The sequence below is a fragment of the Microtus oregoni genome, unplaced genomic scaffold (genome assembly GCF_018167655.1).
Source record: "Microtus oregoni isolate MIOR12 unplaced genomic scaffold, Mior012 000020F_ref0000438, whole genome shotgun sequence".
Lineage (NCBI taxonomy): Eukaryota > Metazoa > Chordata > Mammalia > Rodentia > Cricetidae > Microtus > Microtus oregoni.
In genome coordinates, this window is record NW_024543079.1 from 20,354,160 (window position 1) to 20,381,132 (window position 26,973).

General features: G+C 44.8%; 1 non-coding gene across 1 annotated transcript; it reads right to left on the reverse strand.

Annotated features, from left to right (window-relative positions):
- Positions 1-21,252: 21,252 nt before the first annotated feature.
- LOC121460599 lies at positions 21,253-21,527 on the reverse strand. Its single transcript, XR_005976088.1, has one exon. It is a non-coding gene; the product is annotated as a small nucleolar RNA U85 (small nucleolar RNA).
- Positions 21,528-26,973: the final 5,446 nt, after the last annotated feature.

A 26,973-nucleotide genomic window follows, 5' to 3' on the forward strand; every position in this document is an offset into this window, starting at 1 on the left:
TTATTTCAGATGCAATAAATGACTCTTTTCTTCAACCCCCCAAAATTATCATTTTTCTCCTTTTTTTCCCTTGATCTGTGATGCCACAATTCTTTATCCCAATCTTCCTTTTGTTCAGCTGTGCTCTCCTTTGTACAAATGAAAACAAACAAACCGTCCACTGGCTAAAAGTCTGGGGCTGAGTCCCTAGGACATTTCATCCTGAGTTACTCAGTTACTCAGCTGTACCCCAACCTCAGCAGCTGTCCAACATGGTCCAGATACCTAACCACACAGTCACCCTTTTCTTCCCTTCCCCAACTCCCTCCTCTTCCCTCCACGTTTTCCAGGACTGACTGACTACATGACATCAGTTTTTGCCTCACTGCTCTTACCCAGTCCCAGAAGCCTGATTTGTCTTCAAAGTCTAGATTCTTATACAACTTGAACCCCAAAGGCAAGATTTGAATCAGGCTGTGCCTGTAAAGAAGGAAGACACTGGTGCTCTTTGGCGGCAGCTGGAGGGCTGCCTAGGCGGGTTGCATTTCAAGCAATTAATATAAAGCTATAAACTGCAAGATCTGAGGCACTCACATCTGATGTTTTCAAAGTAGACTCATGTGGAGTTATAAATCAGATTCATGCTAACCCATCTTTGGGGGACAAGGCTCAGCATACTGATGTGCTTACACCTGTCTCCACAGAAACTTCATCTTTGAGGTGCTCAGGGAATTAGGACATTACCTTCAGAGGATTCCTCAGGGACAACAACAAACTCCAGTCCCGCCCCAGGGGAGCTAGAATCCTGAAACAAGATGGCCTCTGAAATGAGAAGCAGAATCGACAATAACAGCAAAATGTCATGGTACCACTCTTACCTGCACAGCGGTGTTTGCTTTCCTGACCTCTATTTTCTCTTTCTGCCATCCCTGGGTCTGCATCTTTCTCCCAGATCCGTCTGAACAGCTTCTGAACTCATCTATTCTCTGGGCTCTTGCTGCCCTTATTGGCTCTGTTGGAGATGGGTTCTTCACTCACCAATTCAAAGTGTGTTCCAAGACTTGGAAGTTTTCTGGCTACAGATGGGCCAGTGCCCAGGTTACTACCGTCAGGAGAAATTCTTCAATCTCTCTGAGCAAACTGGACAGCTCTACTCACCCTAGATACTTCACCATCTTGTAACCACCCTGTAACCCACATGTAGCTCATTTGAGCCTGGATTCACAATGACCCACAAGAACTCTCTATTACTTTGCTATGCAGTAAATTACTCCTGGCCCAGCAAACTTCAAATAAACTCTTTATTTTGCTCATAATTTGGGGATCAGGGATTTGGGAGGAAAACGACTGGGAATCTTTAATTTAGAATCCTTCAAGTAACTGAACACAGATGCCTACCCGGGATTCAATCTACTAACTTCTCTTCAAGTTGGCTATTAGATACCTAACAGGCAATGCCTATCGTGCGGCCTGCCTTCTCATTCCTAAAGGCTGGTTCTAGTGGCAAATCTGTAGAAGATGTGATTTAAAACCCCAAGCCCAAACCCACAAGGTGTTTTCCCTCTGTGTGACATACACTTCAAGGGATCAAATGAGCCTGTCAGATACAAAGAGTGAACAGAACCCCCCCACTCCTTTCTCAATAGAGGGATATCCAAGATTTGTTCCTTGCTTAATCCACTGCAAGGCCACAACCATATTCCAATCCAGTGAGCCACCTGCAGAAGTCAGATGAACTGGCATGCCAGGTCTAGTGTGGCTTCTCCTGGAAAGTGGAGGGAGGGTGCCAGATCTTCATGAAGGCATGGCTTATGGTGGTGCCGTGTAGAAGAAGGCCTCATCTCAGGGCCTGCTTCTTCCACTGCCTGTGTGACCAGAGCAAGTGACGTGACTTCTCTGATCTCCAGTTTAGTTTCTTCATCCAGGGTGATGCCATTCTTCAGTTGACTGTGGGAAGCAAATGGGACTAAATGAGAAATGTACAGAATAACAGCTACTACAGCCCAGTTCCTGCTGCATATTCCTGACACAGTAGTGTCGTACTGTTTAGTCTTTTACATCTGCCAAGAATATTAATAAGATCTCTGCCTGACCAGACCACCATGCTATCATCTTTGACTTGGTTGGGGGATGGTATCCCTCCTGCTCCATCTTTCCTCTTCATATCTTCCTCTGTATCTTCCCGTTTCACTCCTCTCTCACTCTCTTGATTGTGCTCATGTCAATTCTGGGCTTCCCAAGGGAAACAGTAGGTCACCTCTGCTGCTGTCTTTCTGGGTGATACCCATACCAAGCCCCAGCTTCACTCTGTGCCAGGAGGATGCTCTGGTGTGGATAGGCTACGACCCTGTTGAGGTCAAAAGTCAGGGTGTTTGAATCTCAGTGTGTGCTCTCATTATAGAGACATACCTTTCACAGGACACATGAGTATTTCTGGTACCTCTACGAGCACCCATTTTTCCCTGGAAGAGTACTATGACATCATGTACTAAGAGTTTGGGCATTGGGTTTACCATGTCTATGTTTTAACAACCCAGCACGGGTGTGCCCGGTACCTATGAAACCTTTCATCATCTCACTGGCTCTATAGTTGAAGATTTGGGACTTCAGTTACTCTGCCTCACCAGAACTTGAAGCTACCACTCCCTATACATCTAATTAGCCTGCTCCCACCACTGCACTCCACAGCCATATCTACCATGCCTGACAGAGAGCTGCAACCGACACCCCCAGCGAAAGAAAAGTGAGTAGCCTAGAGCCCAAACACACACATGGTGTGCAGGTGGCTTGCAGTCAGGCCTGTTATCCGGACTCTGTTGACTCCACCCCCAGGGCTGGTGGCTCAAGAGAGCCAGGGTCCCATGAAAGTCAGAGGGGAACTCTGTCATCTGCCAGCACACAAACACTGCTTGTGTTTGTAGCCTCCAGGCTTGCAAGATGCATTTTCCTTTCAAAAATGACCTGGAACTTGTATTATGAAGGCTCTTCTGCTTTGCTTATTTTGCCTTGTATAGTCTTGAGGGCAGAACATCTGTCAAAATTGCTAAACAGCCTAGATCCTCTCCTCACTTATGCTAAATCCTCAGGATATTAGCCTTTCTTCTTGCTTTGAAAACAAACTTCTTAGTTCATCGCTATCCTCCCCATTGGCCTGGGCATCTCAGAACTTTCCAAATCACTAACCTTTTCTGACACAATCCTCATCTCTGACTAAATAGCAGGAACCTGGGCCAAAAGCTAGCTTGAGCAGAGTTCCCTCTTTGTCATGAAATGACCAAACAGACAGCGCAAATGTATGTGGTGACCTGTAGCATGAATAATAAAAACCCAGAAACAGATATTGGAATTCAAGCTGAAGATCAGAAGAACAAAGTAGCCAAGCCACTAGAGAGTTCTTACCTCTACCCAAGGTTCAGACAAACAAAGGGGCAGTTCTGTCCTCAGCGTAACTGTGGACTGCGATGGTCTCCACCAAACCTCAGACTACAACGAGCTCTTGTCTCCTCCTGCCTGATATACCTCTCTCTGCCCAGCCATATCACTCTTGTCTCCACCTCCTTAGTGCTGGGATTAAAGCATGTGACTCCCAAGGGCTGGGAACACCTTTGTGTGAGTTCTATTTCTTATTTTAGACAGATTCAATCTCATGTAGCCCAGGGTGGCCTTCAGTCCTAGTGTGTGCCATAACTCCCTGGCCTCTAGTGGCTTGGATCTGCATGCTGATCTTCAGGCAAGCTTTACTTATTAAATAAAGTATACAATACAAATAGGGTATCACTATAGTGACCCGTGGAGAGACTACCTCTTTGGTACAAAGAGAACCTTGACTTGGGGCTGGTGAAATGACTCGGCTGTTAAAAGCACATGTTCCTCTTCCAGAGGTTGGTTTCATATCAACATGCAGTTGCCTATAATTCCAGCTCCAGGGGAGCTGGCACCCTCTTCTGATGTTCAAAGAAAGCCCACTGAGTGGGGGAGAAGCCTGCCTCTGTGCTCTGCAGTTCCCAGGACTGTGTGTGTGTGTCACTATTGTTTTGAATGAACAAGGCTGAAGCTCCAGGAGACCAGACACCACAGTCAGACCTGCACCAGGTCCCTCATAAACCCTGAGAGCTGTACACAATTGTCCCTCTCACAGGCATCCACGTGACCAAGGACTCTGTGCACTGGACTCTGAAGCAGTGTTAGGATTTAGCAGGGATGTCAATGCTGTTCTTCCCTTGAACTTCCTGAGACTGTTGAGGGAAGAGCCAGCAGGAAGGAGGGATGATACGAAGAGATGCCAAATGGTCTGTGGGCTGGTCCAGGGACCATGACCTTGATATTGGTGCAATCCTTCTGGATTTAGCAAGCAGGCAAGTGATTCGCTCCCCTCCAAGGGATGCCGCATTTTGGAACACTGCCCTGAAAAGCTTTGGTATGCCATACTGGGGTGGGGGTGGGGCCATATGGAGCAATGACTAGTCAGTTAAAGGGGACCATTATCCTCATATACTCACAAGAAGCAAAGCGGTCCTCTCTGTGTAAGCTACTGCTTTAAGGATCAGCCCAGATTTTACAGCCACAGAGTGTTGGGTAGTTGTCTAAGGGATACTGTGGTTCTAATCTACCCACCCTCAAGGCTTCACCCTAGGGGCACAGAGAATGGGGCACACTATCCATACCTTCCTTCTCAGAGACCATGGCCTTGCTTTGTCTGGCCCGAGCTTCTCCCTGGGTTTGTTTCAGAGCCCTTAAAAATAGCAGGCCAGTTAGGCTGGCTGGCCTGGAATTTCCTGGAACCACCCATCGCAGGGCACTGGACCCAGGCTGTCTGTCAAGGGCTCTTTCCCTGAGCTTCCACCCTCCCTTTTGAGTCCAGCAGGAGTGTTAGGAAACTAATGTTTCCAGGGGTGAGTTGGTGACGTTCCTTCCTGAGCCTGGGGTGGTGAGGAGCTAAAAGGTCCCTTGAAGTTCTGGCAGTCCGACTGGGAGTGGCCAGAAACGAGGACTAAGTGTGGGGTCAGAACTGAAGGACAGCAGCATTCTGTGTGTGGCATTCTTTTCTCTTTTTTTTTTTTTAAAAAATACATTTTGAATTAAAATAGAATTGCATCACGCTTCCCGCATGAACCACATGGTATTCTTTCCCTAACCTGTGCTTTCTTTCTCGGAAAATATGATTCAGACATTCTCCCCACCTGACACCCTGCCCATGAGGTGACTGGCCCCTGATCAAAGACACAGAGGTGATTCAGCCCTTCCCAGGAATGAAGCTGAAACCTGTGGCCTCACCTAGGGTGAGATAGGGGATTAAGTTGGTTAGGCGAAAGCAGTCCCCCTTCACCCCTGGAACTCAGCTATATTTGCCTTTATGAATACAAGCTGTTGGGAAAACAACAGGAAATCAGAAAAACAAAAATCACAGTCGGACAGATGCAAATTGTGTTTTCTATCTGAGTGCTGATTCCTCGAAGTGCAGAAGACCACACAGGGAGAAGTCAGGGGGTCAGATTCCATGACTCCTCCACAGTGACACCTTCACACTCCTGCCACAGATGACACAGGCAGAGTTAGAGAAGTAGCTGAGAGGCTCCTGGGCACTGGTGTGCCCTGAGAATAGACAAAGATAAGAAGGCCAATGTAGAGACACGTCTGCTCCTAGCATCAGGGACCCTGCCCTGCTTCATGCCGTCCCCCTGGAGTCTCTATGGTTATACATCATCAGCTTAGAGATAGCAGACTTGTGAGGGACCCTAGGAACTCCTCTATCTTCCTGTCTTCCCTGGCCTTGTTGGCCTCTACTATCACCTTAAAGGGTGTGCTGGAGAGCTGGGCCCTGTCTCTCAGGTGCCTTTAGACACACCTTTCCTGTTGGGAGTTGTTTTATCATATGAAACACAAATTCAGCAATCCTACCTCTTTGTTGCCTATAGAAGGTGATGGTGGCATCAGCTGAAGGAGATTTGGGGTCCCTACTAACTTGTCCTGCATTTAGGATACATCTTCTCTCCTTGAGGCATACTAAGTCTGTCTTCTGTATCCATGACTGTCCCCTTCCGAGTCTTCCAAGTCCATTACTTGAGAACAAAGACAAGCAGGGGATGTATCTAATTCCAAGACCCCGTGAGGGAATTCTCAGAGGATAGGAACCCTAGTGTGTGACCTGACCCCTCCCAGTTGTGTGAAGTCAGGAACTCCATCTTCCCTGGCTAAACCCTGAGTACCACTAAGCAGCCTTAAGGAACTTTGAATGAACTAATAAACAACGCTATATCCTTGTGATCCTTATGCACAGTCAAGTTTTTATGAACTATTAAAGGGAAATTTGGCTAAAAACCATTTTCCCATTCTTACCCAATTAGAAGAGCTGGGAAAATTCTGGGTTTTATGAAAAGCACCCACATCCTTCATCCAGTCTTCACTATTTTAATACTCAGAGTCAATTCACGGAGTGTTTAAATCAACAGGTCCAACTGAGCTCAGAAATCAAGAAGTAGGATCTGGCTCCTCCTCAGCCTGTGGTGGCAACTGTTTCTGCTTTTGATGTTGTTTGATTTTGTTTTTCTTTTTGCTTGTGTATTATGAGTCACATGGTATAGGCATCTGGCTCATACAAATCATGAATTTCATTCTATCAGTTCAAGTCAAACAGCAACCAATGAGACCTAACTAACCAAGGAAACAGTTCTTCCCAGAAGTCTTTGTGAGATCAGGGGCTTTGTGTCCTTCAGCAGAAAACTAGATTAAAAAAACAATGCTAGAGTCATTGCACTGTACCTTCCACACAAGGTCTGTTGATTGGCTTGCAGTCAGTGAACTGCATCTCTTAGCCGTCTGTGAACTTGGCACCTCTTAGCCACGTGGACAAGACTGTTCTCTGTTCCTCACTTGGCCTTCTCTGTCCGTCCTGACAGAGAGGCCCAGGGGCAAAGGGAGGAGGAATTCTGGAGCAGCCAGTGTTCTTCCCTGGAGCTCCAGCCATAGCTTGAGCCTGCTGGCTTTGGTGGCTGGGTTGTTCCAGCTCCCAGGTTCTATCATCTAAGCCCATAACCCCTAAGATTTGTCAGTAGGAGGAATTATTATCTTCTCAGGCTTCCTGTCTTGGCACGCCAAGACGGAACTAAATTTGTTTGGTGGCTTCAAGAAGAATTGGAAAATGTTCCGCATAATTTCTCAAGCTGACAATGTGGCTGCCAGCACATAGAGAACTCAGCCTCTAACTCAAAGTTCTCCCCTGCCGGCTAGTTTCCGGAGCTCCAGAAGGTGCTCTGCAGGCTGCTTGGGAAGAAGAGAAATCGACGGTCTTACCCAATGCTGGAGCCTGCATGCTACCACAGTGACTTAACTTGCCTGGCAAGTTGTGCCCAGTGGTGCAATCGTGGCTTGGCTCGTATGGGGTAGCTCACCACTTTCCAATTACTGAGGCCTCTTTTCTTTGAGGATAAGGTTCCCCGGGTTAGTAACCTTTTTTTGTGGTAGTACTAGTGTTATTTAAAGTGCTTGATTGGGAGCTAGTGGAAGCCGAAGACCCTGTAACTTCAGCCAGAGCAGCTGAAACCTGCTAGCATGCAGACTTCTGTTCATCTAAGTCATCTAAGGGCTCCAGATCACCTGGGGCATCTGACCTCAGAGACAGGAGAAATGGCTCTCAAGGCTGCCAGGGTCTGCTTTCCATTACTCATGATGTACTTCCCTTTTCTCTGCAGTCAATCATGCCTATGGTTGGACTCCTGGTTTTAACTCAGATTCTCCAGCGCTTCCTTTCTGTGAACTTCTACACATAAAATTTCTGCTCTGACACCCATCGCTTTCTCTTACCTCAGCTTGCCTGTTGCATCCATGGATCATTGGCTCAGACAACTTTGGATAAAAGTATTCATTAAAAAATTCCCAAAAGCAAACCTTACATTTGCAGGTCCTCACATGCTAAATGGATAGAATGACATTTGACAACATCCTGTAGTGTTTCCCAACACTTCACAGATCCTTAGTGTGTTACTTGAATAGGATGTCTCTCATAGTCCCAGCATTGAAATACCTGCCCAGGGATTTGGGCATCTGATGGAATACTGAAGCTAACCCCTCACAGACACAGAGTGAAGACTGTCCCTTCTGTCCCTTCCACAGAAGCCTGGATAGTAGAGCTATGTCTGAGGTTGCCGCTGTTCCTTTCTGTGCTTCCTCATGGCAATCTTCATGCTTAGAAGCCCACCCTCTGCTCCTTATGCCTCCCAGGTACACTTCACAGTATCCTAATGACTGAAAGTCTGGAGACTTAATTTGTCTATCAAAGCTTCAGAATTAGCAGCCATATACCTGTGCATGCACAAATGCACATGAACACACACATACACACACACACACACACACACACACACACACACACACACACACAGAGTGACTCTCCATCAATGGCTGGAAGATATGAGGGAAAAATATCTCAGCTCTCATACCTTTGGGGAGATCTTCTCTGAAGACATGATCTATAGCATTCCAGGTATATTACTGAGGAGTGATGCATACTTGATAGCATCCCATGGCTACTTGATCTTTCCTGTCTCACTTCTGTATTCAATTCCTATGGTTTCCTGGCTTGTCTTCCAAATTTATATCATTCCCAAGTACTTGTTTCAGTGTCTACAGTCAGGGGACACACACTAAAATAGCCATTCCAATATTTAGCAAACAAGAGCCTCCACCACCAAGCTGGAATCTTCGAGCATCTACTCTTGCTCACTGATGGTGCCCCACCATGCCATGCTGATATGCTACCTGGGATCTGGGAGAAGAAGCTTCTGCAGGCATATGAAGGAGGGGTGGGTGGAAACAGGTGCTCAAGGTGTAACTTCAAGGTCGGAAGCAAAGGAATATTCCAAATAGAGAGATGAGACTCACCTTGTATTTCAGAAAGACTCTCTTTTGGAGGTGCCCATGGATGATCTTGAAGCTGGACATCACCCTATAACCTTCATCTAGCAGTAGTTCAAGTTGAAAATGTCAATGAAAAGTAAGGATATGTTCATGGAAAAGAGAAAAGGGACTTTTGAGATGCTAAGGAGTAAGGACAGAAGATTGTTGAGTGTTGATGGTGGTGAAGAACAGAAAAAAGACTGAACTCTTACCCAGGCATGGCTTATACTTGGGGTATGTGCAGTAAATTCAGTAACTGTGTCTTTATCTTGGGTTCTTCTTTCTGAAAAACCTGGGATCAACCTACTAGCAGGCCTGGTGGGAGCTGCAGCTCTGGGACAGCAAGAGAGAGAAGGTGAAGGAGGGAGCAGCAGAAGCGGCAGCTACTCTGTGGATGAGTGGAGAAGGTCCAGATTCAAGATGCCCTGGAAGACAGGAAGGACATGAAAGAAGAGGGGTTCATTTTTGTGTGCTTTGTCTTGTTCTTTTCTCTTGTTGGCAAAGTTCTGCCCTTTGTGACATAATCTTTTCTGCTCCTATGAGTTGGGCCAACTACTTCTTCCAGGCAGACAGTGGGAAGGCAGATGATGTAGTCTGTGTCGCTGCACCCAGCTGTATCCATAGGTTGTGAACGGGGCAGAACCTGGGGGATCTGAATAGGCTGAACTTGGATAACAGAGAAGCTATGATTCTTTCATGGTGGGGAGTCTGAGAATAGTTGATGGTTTCAGGAGACAACACAATAGTAGACGTGGCTAAATGAAGGGAACTTCTAAAACCAGGTGAGGATTTAAAAATAAAATCCCAACAAGCAGGTAGCTTGGTTCTTGGACTCCAAACTCAAAAAATGAAGTTCATTTAGAAGTGGGATTCTTAGAACTGCAGCAAGGGAAAAGCTATTCCATGCCATGGGAGAGGTGCATGTTGAGTCAGGCATATAGGGTAGAGAGATGAGGACCTGTGGTGCGTGGTAAGCAGTGATGGATGCAGCATTGATGGTGCATGATGAGCAGTGATGGATGCAGCACTGGTGGTGCATGGAGAGCAGTGATGGATGCAGCATTGATGGTGCATGATGAGCAGTGACGGATGCAGCATTGATGGTGCATGGTGAGCAGTGACGGATGCAGCACTGGTGGTGCATGGAGAGCAGTGACGGATGCAGCATTGATGGTGCATGATGAGCAGTGACGGATGCAGCACTGGTGGTGCATGGAGAGCAGTGACGGATGCAGCATTGATGGTGCATGGTGAGCAGTGACGGATGCAGCATTGATGGTGCATGGTGAGCAGTGACGGATGCAGCACTGATGGTGCATGATGAGCAGTGACGGATGCAGCACTGGTGGTGCATGGTGAGCAGTGACGGATGCAGCATTGATGGTGCATGGTGAGCAGTGATGGATACAGCATTGATGGTGCATGGTGAGAAGTGATGGATCAGCATCGAAGCATTCAGACTAAGTGAGAAGTTATGGTTAGAACCAAGAAAGAGTACTCAGTAAGATGCCACCACCAGAGGAAAGGAGGAGATTCAGAGTGGCTGCCCTTGGGTCTGAGAGGTCAGAGGGATATCAGGTGAGAGGTCAAGGAGTTGACCGAGTGAGGAGATTCACACAGGGGCTTGGTGTGTGCATGGTTAGCCACCTCCAGAGGATGATGCAGTGCCTTCAGATAAGGCAAGCTGGCCGTTACTAAAAGCGTGGAAACCAGTACAACTGAAGCCACAGCTGCTGAAGCTCAAAGGTTTGCTCCTGCCCCCTCTTGCCCTTCTCGCCAGTTTTAATAATGAAGCCACAAGAGACCTTGCAGTGCAACAGAGACCACAGCTGGGAGCACCAGATTTAGTGTCTGTGATGATGTTGGGGTTTTATTTTTAAGCCCTCATCTTTCAGACATGCAACCAAGAAAAACAAAGGAGGGAAAATTCCTGGGCTCCCGGAATAGCCCCATCAAACACTATCTAAACTCCTCCCCTCTTTAGTACTTTCTCCATAAACAAGGCCGTCTGTTTCTGAAACCTGACTTTTATCATCCTCCGAGGCACCGAAAACATGAAGGTTTGCCAGGGTCCAGACAAAATTCTTCACATTTGGCACATTTGTGCAAGTGTTTCTAAACGAGAGGAAAGGTTTGCTGTGACATCAGCAGTGAGCGGGGGAGGGAAGAGAAGAAACAAGTGCAATTGCTGAGAAGTTCAGGAGAATGTGGCATTTTGCAGCGAGAAGGGGTGCTTGGGAGATCCGTGCTGCTTAACAGCCCCTGGGACTTGGGTTTTGGGGATTGGGGATTGTGAGTAGTGAAGGTCATATCTTGATGTCTCTACCTGTTGTTTGTTTACTTATTTGTTTGAGACAAGGTCTCACTGTGGAGTGCAGGCTGGCCTTGAACTTATGATTCGTCTGCCTCAGCCTTGAGTATTGGGATTACATGCCTGTAGCACTGTCAGACTTCATGGCATATCTTCTTTGTTTTAATTCTTTCATAATTGCATATATACACACACATAAATGTGTAGAAGGTACTTTGGGCATATCTTCCTACTACCCTTTCTGATTGATCTCGTTTCACTCCCACTGAACCTCTTCTTCCCAACAAATTCCCCTCTCACGTGTTGTGTGTGTACTTGGGCATTCGTGTAGTCACTGTGTTTAATCCAGGTTTCTTGCATGAGACAAGATTATCCACTTAAGCAGAGCAAGTTACTAGTGGCTACACAACTGGGGAATGATCCCCCAGCAACCATTAGCTGCCTAACAGCTTCTCAGAGAAGGGGTACTTCATAAAACACCCATCCATTATGAACTGTTGTCTTTATGGCCCTCTCTTTTGTAGATCTTGCGTAGGTAACCATAACTGCTGTGAGTTCACATTTTCAACATCTATGTCCAGATCAAAAGACAGCATTTTGCTGCAACCCTCCCCATCCTTCAACATTCTGTTCTCTCCAGGTGCCTTGAGCCTTAGAGAGACCAACACAAATATCTGTTTTAGCACTCAACAGTCACTGCTTCCCATGGCGTTAGCAAGTTACCAGCCTCTGCACTTCCTCTGACCAAGGTTGAGGGCCCTTCTATGCCATGAATAGAAGCATAAATATTCAGAAGACAGTTGGAAAGAACATCAACTTAAAAAACATCCTTGTTAGGTTCTTTCCTAGGCCCAAGGCATTGCTAGTCATGGGCCTTTTGAAACTGTCGTGGACCCTGTGTGCTGTAATGCTAGCTCATCAACAAGCTAATAGGAGCATGACTGTTACAGGGGTCACCTAGCCCTTTCTGATTGGATGTGAGGCCTGCCCACGAGATGAAAATTGATATTATGTCTTCAATGTGCATCCTGCTGGGAGACTGATGATGGTGCTGCTTCCCTAGTTCAGCTTCTGCGTAGCAAATGGCCTTTTCATACAGAAGAATGGCCCACTCTTCAGGGTAGTGTTAAATCAAGTCTTTCAAAGTTCAGTTGGTTGCTTCTTCTATATATCAAAATTTCAAGCTGATTCAAGCTATCCACTCTGAAATTAGAAGATTTTTAGCAACTCTAGTGCCCCAGAAGGCCACTAGGGATGTTCACAGGTGACCAGGAATCTCATAGAAGGGCATTCTGAGGTTATCATAGATGCCCGTCTCTGCTCTTCTCCAGCCCAGCTCCATGGCTATTTCAGAGTTCTAGAATGAGGAAGGCCATATCAGAGAAAAAAGAATATGAGAGAGAGAGAGAGAGAGAGAGAGAGAGAGAGAGATGCTTAAGAACACACAGCCCTCAATGACAGCCAGGAAAGAGTTACGATCCAGGCAAACCTTTGTACACAGGACCTGGCCTCACTTTGCAAAGGCACCCGAGGCCCTGGATAGTGTCATCAGTTGAGATGACCATGGGCACACCAAAGAGTGTCCACAGCACACTCCACTGGATCCGCCACTCTCTGGATCCAAATGCAGTGGCTTCATCAAGTGAGGTGTACAGAGGGACAGACATCAGGCTGAAATGAGTCAGAGAACAACAGAGCTTGAGTAGCCTTTATCCAGAAGTTTCTCTGATTTGAGATTATTTTCATATTGTAAAATATTTGCACATATGTAATGAGCTATATTGGAGATGGAACTGTCATAGAATCATGAAAGTCTTTTCTGTTTCCAATGTACTTGCACACACAGGCTGAGGTGGTTTTATACCTCACACTCAGTACAGCTGTATTTTAATGGTGCCCTTGACACCTGACAGTGTGAAATTTTCAAATTGTGACATCATGTCCAGACTCAGAAAGTTTTAAATTTTAAAACATTTTGTAGCTTGGATTTTCAGATGAAAGATGTTTGCTCTGTGTGTAAGTTTCTGAAAATGTGAGAACAGAAAGTAGAAAACCTGTGTTTCTAGACTGGGACCATGATCCCCATGTAATAACTGTGAGGCCTCATGGCCTCGGGCTGGAGTATCTGTATTGTAATTTGGGGGAACACACTGCCCTGAGACTCAGCATATCAAACCAGCAAACAATCACTATCACACTCAGTTTCTAAAGGTCAGAAAGTTGAGCATGACTTATCTGGTCACCGGCTGGAGGACCCTCATGGAGATCTCAGAAGGATGCTGGTGGGATCCGCTGTCACCTGAAGGACTGAGCAGGGTTTCAGGAACTGCTTCTAAAGTTGGCTCATTCATACAAGTGCCCGAAGGAGTATTCACCTGCGCGAACTTCTCTAAAAGAAAGTCAGACAGTCTTCCAACAAGGCAACAGGCTTCCTCTCCTGGGAATGATCCAAGACTGTGTCAATACAAAACACAGCTCTCAGCTCAAAAGGAATAAAAGAGTTTATTCTGGAGCCAAATGACAGTAACCATAGCCAGGGAACAGATTCAGGTTGTCCTGAAATGCCGTGTTCCAGTATGGAAATGGATTTGTGAAGTTTTTATAGTTATAGAACAAAGTAAAGTCATAAATCAAGGCATTTTCCAAAAGCGTTGGAGCTAAAGATAGTCCAAGGTAATCTGGCTATTAGACCTGTAACATCCCCATTCTCCACAACCACAAAGTTCCAACCAGTCAGTGAGCCTTGGAATATTTCGCATAGGTGAAGTGGAGTTTCGTTTTTGTTTTTGCTTTCTGGGAACTTCAGTCCCCAGGAGGGACAGAGCAAAGCAGAAAGCAGCTTCTTTTTCTGAACAAGCTATGGAAGTGGCACCACCGCATCCACCTTGTTTTGTTTCTAGTCACTCAGTCCAACCCACCCTCAGGAGAGAGGGCTCAAATTCAGCTTCTCTAGGGGAATTAGTAGGTGTGCTTGGATGTCATTGACAAGTCACACTCCAAACCCTCTGTCATCTGTGTAGGCAGCTTGGGAATTTAAGATAATGCACCAGTTTTTTTGTTTTTTGTTTTTTTGTTTTTTTGTTTTTTGTTTTTTTGAAACAGTCCTCAGGTGATGAGGCCCTTTGAGAACTGGAATGTTTAAGGTCCCTTCAGGAATTACCTTCCTCCATACTGGGGCTTCTGAATCACAGGTAAGAAACTTACACAGAGGTTTCTAGAAAGATTCCACCATGCCATGATCAAGTTCTGCTTCTGGCAGAAGCACTGAACCTCAGATATTGAACTTGTTTTATCTCCATAAAGGATCCTCAGACATCTTTGTCACCCCAACTTTCACCCCATGTCTTATTGAGAGAGCCAACCCCCGTGTGCCTAGATTGGCTATAGAATAGCAGAGAAGGTCTGGGGAGATGGTCCAGTTCACAACGTGCTTACTGCATGAGCATGGGGACCTGAGTTCAGATCCACAGCATCCATGTAAAAATCTAGGTATGGTGATACATTCCTGTGGCTGCTGCACTGGGGAGATGGCGAGTCCCTGGAGTGCACTGGCTGGCCAGGTTAGCTGAGTCAGTGAGCTTCAGGGCTAGTGAGCTCTGTCTCAAAAAGGAAAGTGGAGAGTTAATGAAGAAGACATCCAGCGTCAATTCTGGCCACCAAATTCTCAAGCATCTATGTATACACACATCTGCACACACATGAGCACAGAAACTCACACACATACACAACACATACACACACACGTACACAGACACAAAATGAAGATTCATACAGGGCTGATAGTCTAGTTCTTTAGATCTAGAAAAACATGATTACCATCATCTTAGTGGGCAGATTGTGCTCGCATTCTGCATTGATTTTTGGGTTACATGGCAAGAGAGTCAGCTCTTTTCCCTTTCTACCTCCCACCTTTCCCATGGAAGCACATTTCCCAGCTCTGGGCAGCCTCCATCCTGTTTCCGCCAATGTCTTCTAGCTCCTGGTCTGTGTTCTGCATTGCACTGAGCTTACTGTCAAAGGGCCCTCCTTTCCCCTGAGCATCTGCACCAGGAAGGGGGAATCTCTTCATAGAGGCTTCTCCCCTGTTGAAGTTCTGGCAGCCACCAGGAAGGAGGGTACTGGGTCTTAGACAGTACTTTCCAGCATAGCCTTAAAGGCTAGGAAGGCAGAGTAAAGTACGTTTGGAGGAAGGATCTGTAGGATGCTGAGTGTGGTGCATTTTGTAGAAGAGGAAAGAATGTGTGTCACAGACCCACTGATGCAGTTCTAAAGGTGCTGAGCATCACACTGCTGGGAGAATCTGATGAAGCAGTAACTTGCTGCAGTCCAGCAGGCAGCTCTGTTGCCTTGTGTGCTGGGCTTGCCCTGAGCATCCTCCCTTCATGCACTTGAGGCGAGGGGCTGGGAGATACAGAATGCACCAGAGTGAATCCAGAGGAAATTGAACATATCAAATCCCTCCTTAAAATGACAAGTTTTCATACTTAATGCTTCTCTTTGGGTGACTTACATGATATCAATTAGACTACCTAAACACCAAGATCTAACCATCTGACACAGGTAAGCCATTACAAGAAGGATGCAAAATTTCAACAAGCAGATGCAATTCTGGGACAGAAGAGATGATGGGCTGGAATGTGAACTTTCGACAACCGTGTGCTCTTACTGAGGTCAGTTCCCCATTAGCCAACCACACTTGGTCCACTTAAATGTATCCACACAGAAATAGAGCCCCAGGCTTCTCTAGTTCCCAGATCTATTCAGCTTCCACCCATGAAGAAATCCACTTAACTCCCTTATACTAAAGGGATGACCCTTGTCCTATGGAGCCCATCCTGGCTTTGGAGATGAGGGTAGAGCTATCATATGAGTGACGGATACACCTACAAGACAGAGAGCCTCAGGGCAGCTCCCAGCACCCCCTCCCACACAAGTGACAGGTATGTGCCCTTGACATTCTCTTTCTTGTTGAACTCAAAATAATATATGGAAATTAGAGTGTGAAGCCCAGATGGTATAGCATCCATGTTATTTCCACTGTCCTTGGTGTCTTTGAAGCAATTGAGGTATGAAAAATATTTGAGAAATATTTTCTTCTTTGAACTCTGCTAGTACTCTGTAAGATAAAACACTATGTCCAGTAGCTAAGCATCATCTCCTTGAGCACCAAACACAGCTATGGAAGCGGGAGAAACAATAGAAAGAAACTGAGGAATGGAGGCTGATTCCTGTAGGCTTCCTGGGGGTGCTTTTCACACGGTAACTGAGGATGTAAAAGCACAATCTGTCAGCTGTGGTTTGAATAACTGTCCCCCCTCCCCCAAAAGATCCATGTGATAAAGATTTGGTCCCTGGTCTGTCGTAATGCTGAGAGTTGCTGGGACCTGTGTGGAGGCAAGGCATTGATGTTGCGCATCTTCATTCATGACCGCTTTGGTTTTTGGGATGGGTCCTTCACTGAACCTGGAGCTTGCTGATCCAAATCTCAGCTGCTTCCCCTGTCGTGCCCATGCTATGCTGCCTCTACACAGCCCCAGAGCAACAGGGGCCATCCAACCCAGCCCTAGGAGGCAGTTCAACTCAGACCCACTGTGAGCCAAAAGAAACCTTTCTCCTTCCAAGCCCACTATCTTAGGTGTTTTGTCACGTGACAGAAAGCTGACTACCAGCCCATTCCCATCTTCAGCACTGGCAAGAATGCAGGCTAACGTTTGGCACCTGTGAAACATCAGCGGGGCTTTCAGCATTCCTGTTCTATAGACACTTTCATAAAAGTTTTATTTTGTGCCCTGTGAAGTTCAGTGTAATACGCAGATCAAGTAAGCCACGGCATCCGGCCAGGGAAAACATTCCTGCTTTAGATGAGAAGCACAAAGTAAACCCTGCTTATCACACCGTGTGTCTGCTCAAAACTGCAAATGCCTTTCTGGGGAGAAAGGGGTGATGGAATGTCCCGGAGAAACTCCTGGGATGCAGAGCAGTGGCTGCCAAGTCCCATGCCGAGAAGCTCTCTCTAGTCTGAGCACTTCGGGCACCTATCTCTTGAGACTGCTTGTTCGCAGTCTTCATTTCTAAACAATTGCAATCAGTTGCAGGAAAAAACAGAAACTGCCAATTTATTCGGTTACCTATGTACAAAAGGCAACACTTTCCTTAAAATCTAGCTTGTGTGTGTGTGTGTGTGTGTGTGTGTGTACATACATATATAATCCTATATACATGAATGCTTAGTAAAATTAGGAGGTGTGACTGACCTTGTTGGTGGATGCGTGTTGCTGTCACTGGGAATGGGCTTTGAGGTTTCAAGAGCCCATACCAGGCCCAGTTTCTCTCCCTCTGATGCCTAAGTATCAGGATGCAAAGCTCCCAGCTGCTGCTAGTCCCATGTGTACCACCATGAAGATAATGGACGAGGCCTTAGAAACTGTAAGCAAGCTCCCAATTAAATGTCTTTGTTTTTAAGAGTTACTTTGATCATGGTATGTCTTCACAGCAATAGAACAAGGACTAATAGAGAATATTGCCTCATTTGAACTCTGTGCTAATATTTATAAGTCATTTAACACTAAAAAACTCAAGCACAGGGATAAATCAGTACTTAATGACCTCTATCATATGTGTTTGTGTGATCATACATGCACACATATATATGTGAAACATCAATATACTTTAATATAGTTTTATTTTGATGTTAACTCTTATTTTATTTGGAAACTGTTAAGATTCAATGTATATATATTTTAAATCAAGTTAAAATACTTTGTAGAAATAAATAAATGATACTGATATGTTTGAATATATATGAATGAATTAATATATGCATGAGAAAATTATACAATCAAAAAATTACAAAAAAACTTCTTTAAATACATGCAGTTTTCATCATCCTTTTAGTTATGAAAATGACATAATAAAATATATTATTGCATATGTCAACTGAAAAACTTAATCCAAAATGTATACAGTTCCTTTTTTCCCTTGTAGTCATCAGATCACCAAAAATATTCATTTAAACACATAAAGAAATGTTTGTCATCCTTAGATATCAGGGAAATGCAAATCAAAATGACTCTGAGATTCCATCTTACATCTGTCAGAATGACTAAGATCAAGAATCAAATGACAGATTATGTTGAAGAAGCTATGCAGCAAGAAAAACACTCCTTCATTTCTGGTAGGAGTGTAAAATTGTACAGCCACTTTGAGAATCAATAGTGTAGTTCCTCAGAAAACTGGGAATCAATATACCACAACCCAGCTATACCATTCTTGGTCATATACTCAAAGGAGGCTCAATAATACCATGCGGGAACTTACCCAACTGCGTTCATAGCAACTTTATCTGTAATAGCCAGAACCTGGAAACAACCTAGATGGCTTTCAACCAAAGAATGGATAAAAGAGAATGTGGTACATTTACACAATAGAGTATTATTCAGCTGTTAAAAAAAATGACATCAGGAAGTTTGAAGGCAAATCAATGGAACTAGAAAAAAAATCATCCTGAGTGAGGGTACCAGGACCCAAAAAGACAAACATTATATGCACTCACTTATAAGTGGACATTAAGTACAAGATAAAGAATAACCATACTACAATTTACAGACCCAAAAAGGTTAGGTAAAAAAAAAGGGGGGGGGGCTAAGGGAGATACATGAATCTCCCTGTGAAAGGGAAAAAGTTATCTCCTGGTTGGACTTGGGGTGGGTTGGCATGGAAACTGGAGGGATCAGGTTGGGAAGTGGGTAGACAGAGAGACTGCTGAGAGAGATGACTGAAAAGGTTAGAAGCCTGATGCAAGGGAAACTCCCAGAAGCCTACAAGGATGGTCCCATCAAAGGCTCCTAGCAGCAGTGGATGCCTAGCCTGAACTGGCCATCCCCTGTGTTCAGATTGATGGCTACTCCACTTGTCATCAGAAAGCCTTCATCCAGTGACTTATGGAAGCAGATCCAGAGACCCATGGCATGGATCAAAGACCTCAATGTCAGTCCGAACACACTGAACCTGATAGAAGAGAAAGTGGGAAGTACCCTACAACAGATGGGCACAGGAGATCACTTCCTATGTATAACCCCAGCAGCACAGACATTAAGGGCAAAATTGAATAAATGGGACCTACTAAAACAGAGAAGCTTCTGTATAGCAAAGGACACTGTCACTAAGACAAAAAGGCAACCTACTAACTGGGAGAAGATCTTCACCAACCCCGCAACAGACAAAGGTCTGATCTCCAAAATATATAGAGAACTCAAGAAACTAGACTTTAAAATGCTAATTAACCCAATTAAAAAATGGGGCACTGAACTGAACAGAGAATTCTCAACAGAAGAAGTTCAAATGGCCAAAAGACACTTAAGGTCATGCTCAACCTCCTTAGCGATCAAGGAAATGCAAATCAAAACAACTTTGAGATATCATCTTACACCTGTCAGAATGGCTAAAATCAAAAACTCCAATGATAGGCTTTGCTGGAGAGGCTGTGGAGGAAGGGGTACCCTCATCCATTGCTGGTGGGAATGCAAACTTGTGCAACCACTTTGGAAATCAGTGTTTCAGTTTCTCAGGAAATTCGGGATCAACCTACCCCTGGACCCAGCAATGCCACTCTTGGGAATATACCCAAGAGATGCCCTATCATATGACAAGAGCATTTGTTCAACTATGTTCATAGCAGTATTATTTGTAATAGCCAGAACCTGGAAACAACCTAGATGCCCTTCAATGGGAGAATGGATGAAGAAAGTGTGGAATATATACACATTAGAGTACTACTCTGCGGTAAAAAAACAATGACTTCTCGAATTTTGCATGCAAATGGATGGAAATAGAAAACACTATACTGAGTGAGGTAACCCAGACTCAAAAAGATGAACATGGGATGTACTCACTCATAATTGGTTTCTAGCCATAAATAAGGGTCACGGAGTCTACAATTGGTGAACCTAAAGAAGCTAAGTAAGAAGGTGAACCCAAGGAAAAACATATAGTTATCCTCTTGGCTATGGGAAGTAGACAAAATTGCCGGGCAAAAAATTGGGATTTGGGGGTGGGGTGGGATGGGGGTAAGGGGAGATGGGGAGAGAAAAGGGAGAAGGGGAGGATGGGGGGAACTTGGGGAAAAAGGAGAATTGGGATAAAGGAAGGTAGGATAGGGGAGCACGGAAGCACAATTCTTAGTTAAGGGAGCCACCTTAGGGTTGGCAAGAGACTTGAACCTAGAGTGGCTCCCAGGAGCCCAAGGCGATGTCCCCAGTTAGTTCCTTGGGCAGCTGAGGATAGGGAACCTGAAATGACCCTATCTTATAGCAATACTGACGAATATCTTGCATATCACCATAGAAACTTCATCTGGTGACGGATGGAGATAGAGACAGAGATCCACACTGGAGCACTGGACTGAGCTCCCAAGGTCCCAATGAGGAGCAGAAGGAGGGAGAACGTGAGCAAAGAAGTCGGGAACACGAGGGGTGCACCCACCCACTGAGACAGTGGAGCTGATCTATTGGGAGCTCACCAAGGCCAGCTGGACTGTGACTGAAAAAGCATGGGATAAAACCAGAGACCCATGGCAAATAATGGACTGAACTATAGGAGTCCTGCTGAGGAGAGGGAGGACGGATCATAGGAGCCAGGGGGTTAGGGACATCGCAAGAGACTCAGAGAAACAGTTAATCTGGCTCATAAGAACTCACAGAGTCTAAATCAACAACCAGGGTTCCTGTATTGTGCCGAACTACGCCCTTTGCAAATATATAGTTGTAGCTTGATGTATTTGTAGAACTACTGGCAATGGGAGCAGGGACTGTCTCTGGTGCTTTGGTTGGCCCTTGGGAATATATTCCTCATGCTGGATTGCCTTGCCCAGCCTTAATACAGGGAGAGGTGCCTGGTCTTATGACAGCTTCATATGCCATGCTTTGTGATATTCGTGGGAGATCAGTCCCTTTCTGAGTGAATACAGAGGACAGGTGTATGGAAGGGAGGAGGATTGGGAGAGGAAGTGGAAGGAGAGGAGGGAGGGGAGGCTGCAGTCAGAATGCAAAATAAATAAACAATCAGATGAATGAATAAATAAAAAAATATGCATATTATCTCTTGGTGACCATGATAATCTAAGTCCTTTAAGACTTGTGACCTTGATACTTGAATATGTCCTGTTTCTACTCCAATTCAGTTTACGATTTTTCCCAGGGAACTGAAGAATCATCCCGTCTGGAGTGAGGTGGATAAACGTAGGAAACATGCTTATTGAACTGCCCTTACAGCGAAAGCATATAACTGTCTCTACCAAGATTAGAGACCCGATATGCAATTCTCTTACTTGGCTTGTAACATAAATCTCTTAAAATACTACTTTCAATTCTTCTTTTACTTTTCCCAAAATGGAAATGTCTAAGCAAAATTTATTTTTGGGTATAAAACTAATACATGCCTACACTGCTCCTGTCAAAATCTGAGCATTTGTCAGTGACAGTGCTAAACTCCTCATTGAAAATAAGTCCAACTCCTGCTGTCCCCTCAATCAGGAAAAAAAAATGTGCCTTCTCAAACCTCTGCTATATTCTCACCTAAACCCACACATTCATCTGAACCTTTGTTTGTGCATATATGAAAATTAAGTTTCCGACCAATGTATACAACACCAAATTAAACATCTTTACGAAAAGTTGCGGTGTCTGCTATGGTTTCAGTGCTTTCTGCCTCCCAAACTCATGCTGCACGTATTTATTTTTGTTTGAGTATTAAGGGGTGAGACCCTTAGGAGGTGACTCAGACATTGAAGCTATGCCCTCACAAGCAGGATTGATGCCATCATTGCCTTCTTTCCCTGTCTTTTCTGCTGTGAAAAGACGAAGCAGATGCTACTTCAAAAGACAAGGCATTCAAGGGTACATCATAGAATCAGAATTGCTAAATAGGCTGGCACCTTGATGTTGGGTTCTCAGTCTCCAAAACTGCTGGTTAATAAGGTTCCATCTAGGAATAATTCATGCTGTGGAACCCTGTGTACCACAAATGTACTAATACATTTAGAATGCATGCACTCACATACATACTCGAACACCCATATACACACTCACACGTATACACACCCTTCCTGAGGAGAATATTATGATGTATATCTCAAGATCTTTCTCAGTCACAGTTCTTAATCCTCACTCAGTGTAAGCCCTTCTTGGTAGAGTGTGATGTGGCTGTCCTATGGTCAGCTTAAGAACTCCCTTGCATAGTACCCAATGTCTTATTTTCACTAACACTGTGTAGGGGACACACTGAGCACACTCCAGTCCTAATGTGATGCCCTACTGGGTGCCATCTCCCTCACAAAATGGTCCTGCCTCCAGACACCTGAGCCTCCAGAGAAGGGCACTGCTACTGACCCGTAGAAATGTCTCACAAGAAATTGTAGGAAAATAAGGAACAACTGAGTGATAATTAGACTAATCCAGGCAGGGCCAAAGGTTCTGAACATAGTTTCCTTATATACACTTAGAGTAGAAAAATATAAGATAGAATTAAGTCTGTAAATAGGGTTCAAACAGCACAAAGGAAAACTTACCCAGCTCAACAGGCCACGAGGATGGCTTAGTGAACTGTGTGTGACTGGGTATTTTTAAAATCTACTTCCCAAAAGTTCAAGGGTCTTATGAGCTTCAGTTGTAATTGCTTTGACAACATGAATCTCTGACTTTGACAACAAGAGGCTCAAAGCATTCAGTGCTTCCCATGGGCCAGTCCCACAGTCCAGACATCTCTGGACAGACTTTGCCTGTCATCCTGGAAGATGACCACTGGGCTGACCAGCAGGAGGTGTGGCCACAGTGAGAGCTCAGAAATGGGTCTGGGGTATTCCAGAAGGAATGGAGCATCCCTGTCAAAGAAAACCCTACATGCTGAAGGCACCTGGGTCACCCTCCTTCTGTCACCCAACCTTGAGAGATGAACAGGGTCACATCTGCATCTTAAAGGCCTCCTTCCTGAGCCAGGCATGTTCACCTATGTTGCTGAAACGCCTGCATCACTCTGGCCTGGGGTGCTGTACACCAACTCTCACCTCCCCCTAAGATGGACTATTCCATGATGGTCTGGGAATATGAGTACTATGGACCCTTTCCTGGCTCCTCTGACTGCTCTTCTATGTCCTAAACACTGCCTCATTCCTTAGCCCACGTCTTGTCTCTGCTTATCTGTAGAGATGAAGCAGGTGGGCAAAGGAAAGGGACCATTTAGTCTCTCCAGTCAAGCCTCCTTCAGCCCTGCTCTTCTGGAGAACACTCAGACAGTTCTGCAAGAGACTCGGGGTAGGCCAGGTTGAATCTTGCACTGCCCTTGAAGTCAGTGGCCATGATGACCTAGTAGCTCAGGACTGTCCCCTTCTGAAGCTTTCCAGGCTACTCCCTAGCTGTCCCTCCCCCATCATCCCTGGGAGTGGACAACTTCCCTAGTTATGAGTGTCCCTTCCTTTCCCTTGGGACACTTCACTTTTCCTTCAGGAAAGGCAAGTCCCCTCAGGCAGGATGCTCTCCACCCAGCAGGGCAAGGCCCGGAGAAGCCTCCATAGCGCTGAGAGATCCAGATTCGCTGGATGACTACAGTGGATGCATGGGAATGGGTCTCATCAGACTGGGAACATAATGGAGTCACAGAAGCAACTGTGGCTTGCACAGTGAAAGACCGTTTCAGAGACTTGTTGAGGGTTTCCAAAGGACTTAAAGCAGAGCAGATAAAATAGGGTTGCTTTGCATCCTGCTTCGAGGTGAACCTTACTATATTGTGGACAGTAGCCCCTCTAACCACAATTTCACATATTCTAGTTTTCATTTTTTTCATTGACATCCATGAAGCTCCCCCATTGCAGAAGCCTTCCAATAATCATAATGATTTAGTCCTTCCTTCTAAACCACTAAATCTTTTTCCCCTCGATAATACTGGGCATATAACCCTGATCCTATTGCTGAACCATACACCCACTCTCTATGTGATTTCTGTTTTTCTTACATGTTTCTTTCATCTTGTTCCCAGGGAGTAGACTTCCTCTAGACACTCCCAATGCTTAATCCCACCTTTTCTAAATTCTCCTTAGACTTTTTTTTTCTGTATCTGCCTTATGTTTAATTTCTATTCTTTCATTCATTCTTTAACTATCTGGTCCTAGCTAGTGCATCTGGTTCTCTTTAAATATGTTCTCCATACAGAGAATTAGGAAGAAAAAATAGTTGCACACATAAAAACACTTAAGCAGACAGCCCAGCCTAATAAATTAATACGTAATAAAAATGGGTAAGTTAAACTACACAGGTATTTCATAAAACAAATGTGATCAATGAAACTATGTTTTAAAAAAAAAGACTTCCCCTGTTGTGGGAGAGGCCGCTTGTTGGTTCCTGGCTGCTCAGCCCTGAAATAACCACACAGAAACTAATATTTAAAACATTCTTTGGCCCATTGCTCTAGCTTCTTATTGGCTAACCCTTACATATTAATTTAAGCCATTTCTAGTAATCTGTGTATTGCCATGTGGCTGTGGCTTACTGGGTAAAGTTCCTAGCATCTGTCTCGGGCGGGGCTACATGGCTTTTCTCTACTCTGCCCTTCTTTCTCCCAGTATTTAGTTTAGTTTTCCCTGCCTAGCTAAATTCTGCCTTTCTATTGGTCCAAAGCAGTTTCTTTATTCACCAGTGGTATTCACAGCATACAGAGGGGAATCCCACATCATTCCCTATTATTGAATGGGAGACAGGACTACAGCAACCAGAGCAGTCAGGGGAAGTGAACTCTTCTTGTTCATTTCCTACAAAGGAGAAATCTGATTATAAGGGAGAAAGGTGGAGAGAAGTGGGAGAAGAGAGGAGATCATAGACTGCAGGGCAATAGAGTTAAGTGAGAAGTCCCTAAGAGTCAGTCAGCTGCTGTGACTAAGCCTGCTGTAACCAGCATCAGTTAAGGCAGCATTAAGCAGGACATCTTAGCAGCCTGTGTTATCCCATGCAAGTACTTCAAGGTGTGGGGTGGAGGTAGATTTTGAGAACATGATTGAGCTGTTAGAAATGGCTAATGCTTGTTCAAGTCCTTACAGGCCATAGTGAGGGCTCGGGAGGAATTCTTTATCACTATAGAAAACCAACCTTCTCTGGTGAGATAGCTCGACAGTCAAAAGGCCATGCTATTCTTGCAAAGGACCCAAGTTCTGTTCCAAGCATCCTCATCTAGTGACTCACAGATACATGCAACCAACTCCAGGGCATCTGATGTCCTCTTTTAGATTCCAAGGGTACACTCAGGTGCACAGACCCACACATAAGACACACACATGCACACACATTTCTACATAAGATAAATAAATCTGATTTAAAAATAAATAAATAATTTAAAGATAAGATAAATAAATCTTATTTAAAAATAAGATAAACCTTTAGAACTAGTCATTGAAAGAAGAAAGCATACACTAGCTGAGTATTTCTTATCTAAAATGCTCAGACCAAGGTGTTATGGATTTTGTGCTGTTCAGCTACCAGACTATTCATGCAGGCATTAAATGAGAAATCCTAGGAATGGGGATCACGTCAAGAGACAGGACTCCTATGTACCCGTCCACACAACTTGGAGGGAGTATCATACCCTTTTTACACAATAACTTTGCAACATTTCACTCGATATTTGTGCACTTTTTCTGCATGAACCAAAGTTCTATGGTGTGGAGTTTCCCATTGATGGTGTCACTCTGGTCCTCAGAGAAAGCTGAGTTCTGCAGTTCTACCTATGCCTAGCATTTATAAGGGTCTGGGGACACCAGAACTCACACACTTTGGAAAGCCACACGGGGTGTTTCCAAAGGCTAGAGCATACAGACAAACTGTCCAGATATTTCAGAGAAGAGGGTTTGTGTTCTAAAACACAAGGGCTAGATGACCAATAGCAGAACTGCTAGTTACACCCCAAACAAAAGCAATCTGTATCCTATGAACAGCATAAGAAAGTTTAGAATTTCCATGTAGAATACAGAAAATAAGTTAGCTATCACAACAGTACAAATGAGTCTCACAGACAAGACACACACACACACACACACACACACACACACACACACACCTAAAAACACCTGACAGATACTCCCAGGAACAGGTACAAACGCCTGCTAAGAGGAGCCCCAGCTGTAACAGGGGTGGGCTAACTGGAGGAGCAACAAGAGCCAGAAATGTCCCTGGCTGATAAGGGACTGAAAGGTCAACATCTAACACATTGTTAAGTAGCACAATCAAAATCAGCACAGTACAGCTGGCAGCCAAAGCCTTGAAATGAAGGGAGACAGAGATTTGCCCAGTAAGTACAATATACAAAGCTCGTTCTGATCCTGGTTTTTAAATAGAATACCTGTCAAAGGCATTTGTAAATCATGAGGACAAAAGAGCACTCACTGGGTCTGATATATGGTGTCTGATACACGGCCATAGGCTTCTAGTATCACAGGAATGCATGCTTACAACCTTACCTATCAGAATAGAAGCTGGAGACAAAATATGGTATAATATTTGGGTTTTGCTTTAAAGTTACTCCAAGGGTCTGGGAGAAACTGAGGGCACAGGTCATTCTACACCAGTGACAGCTACATAAAAGCACATTTTCATTTTTGTCCTAATTTTCCATAAGAGATGATATTTTACTTTATTCCTTCCATCTAATATAATGAAAACAATATATGAGCACAGCATTGGGAAATAACATCAAGAAAAATGTTTCTATGCATTGAGTTCAGGTCACCCCTCCTACCTAACTACCCTGCAAGGATA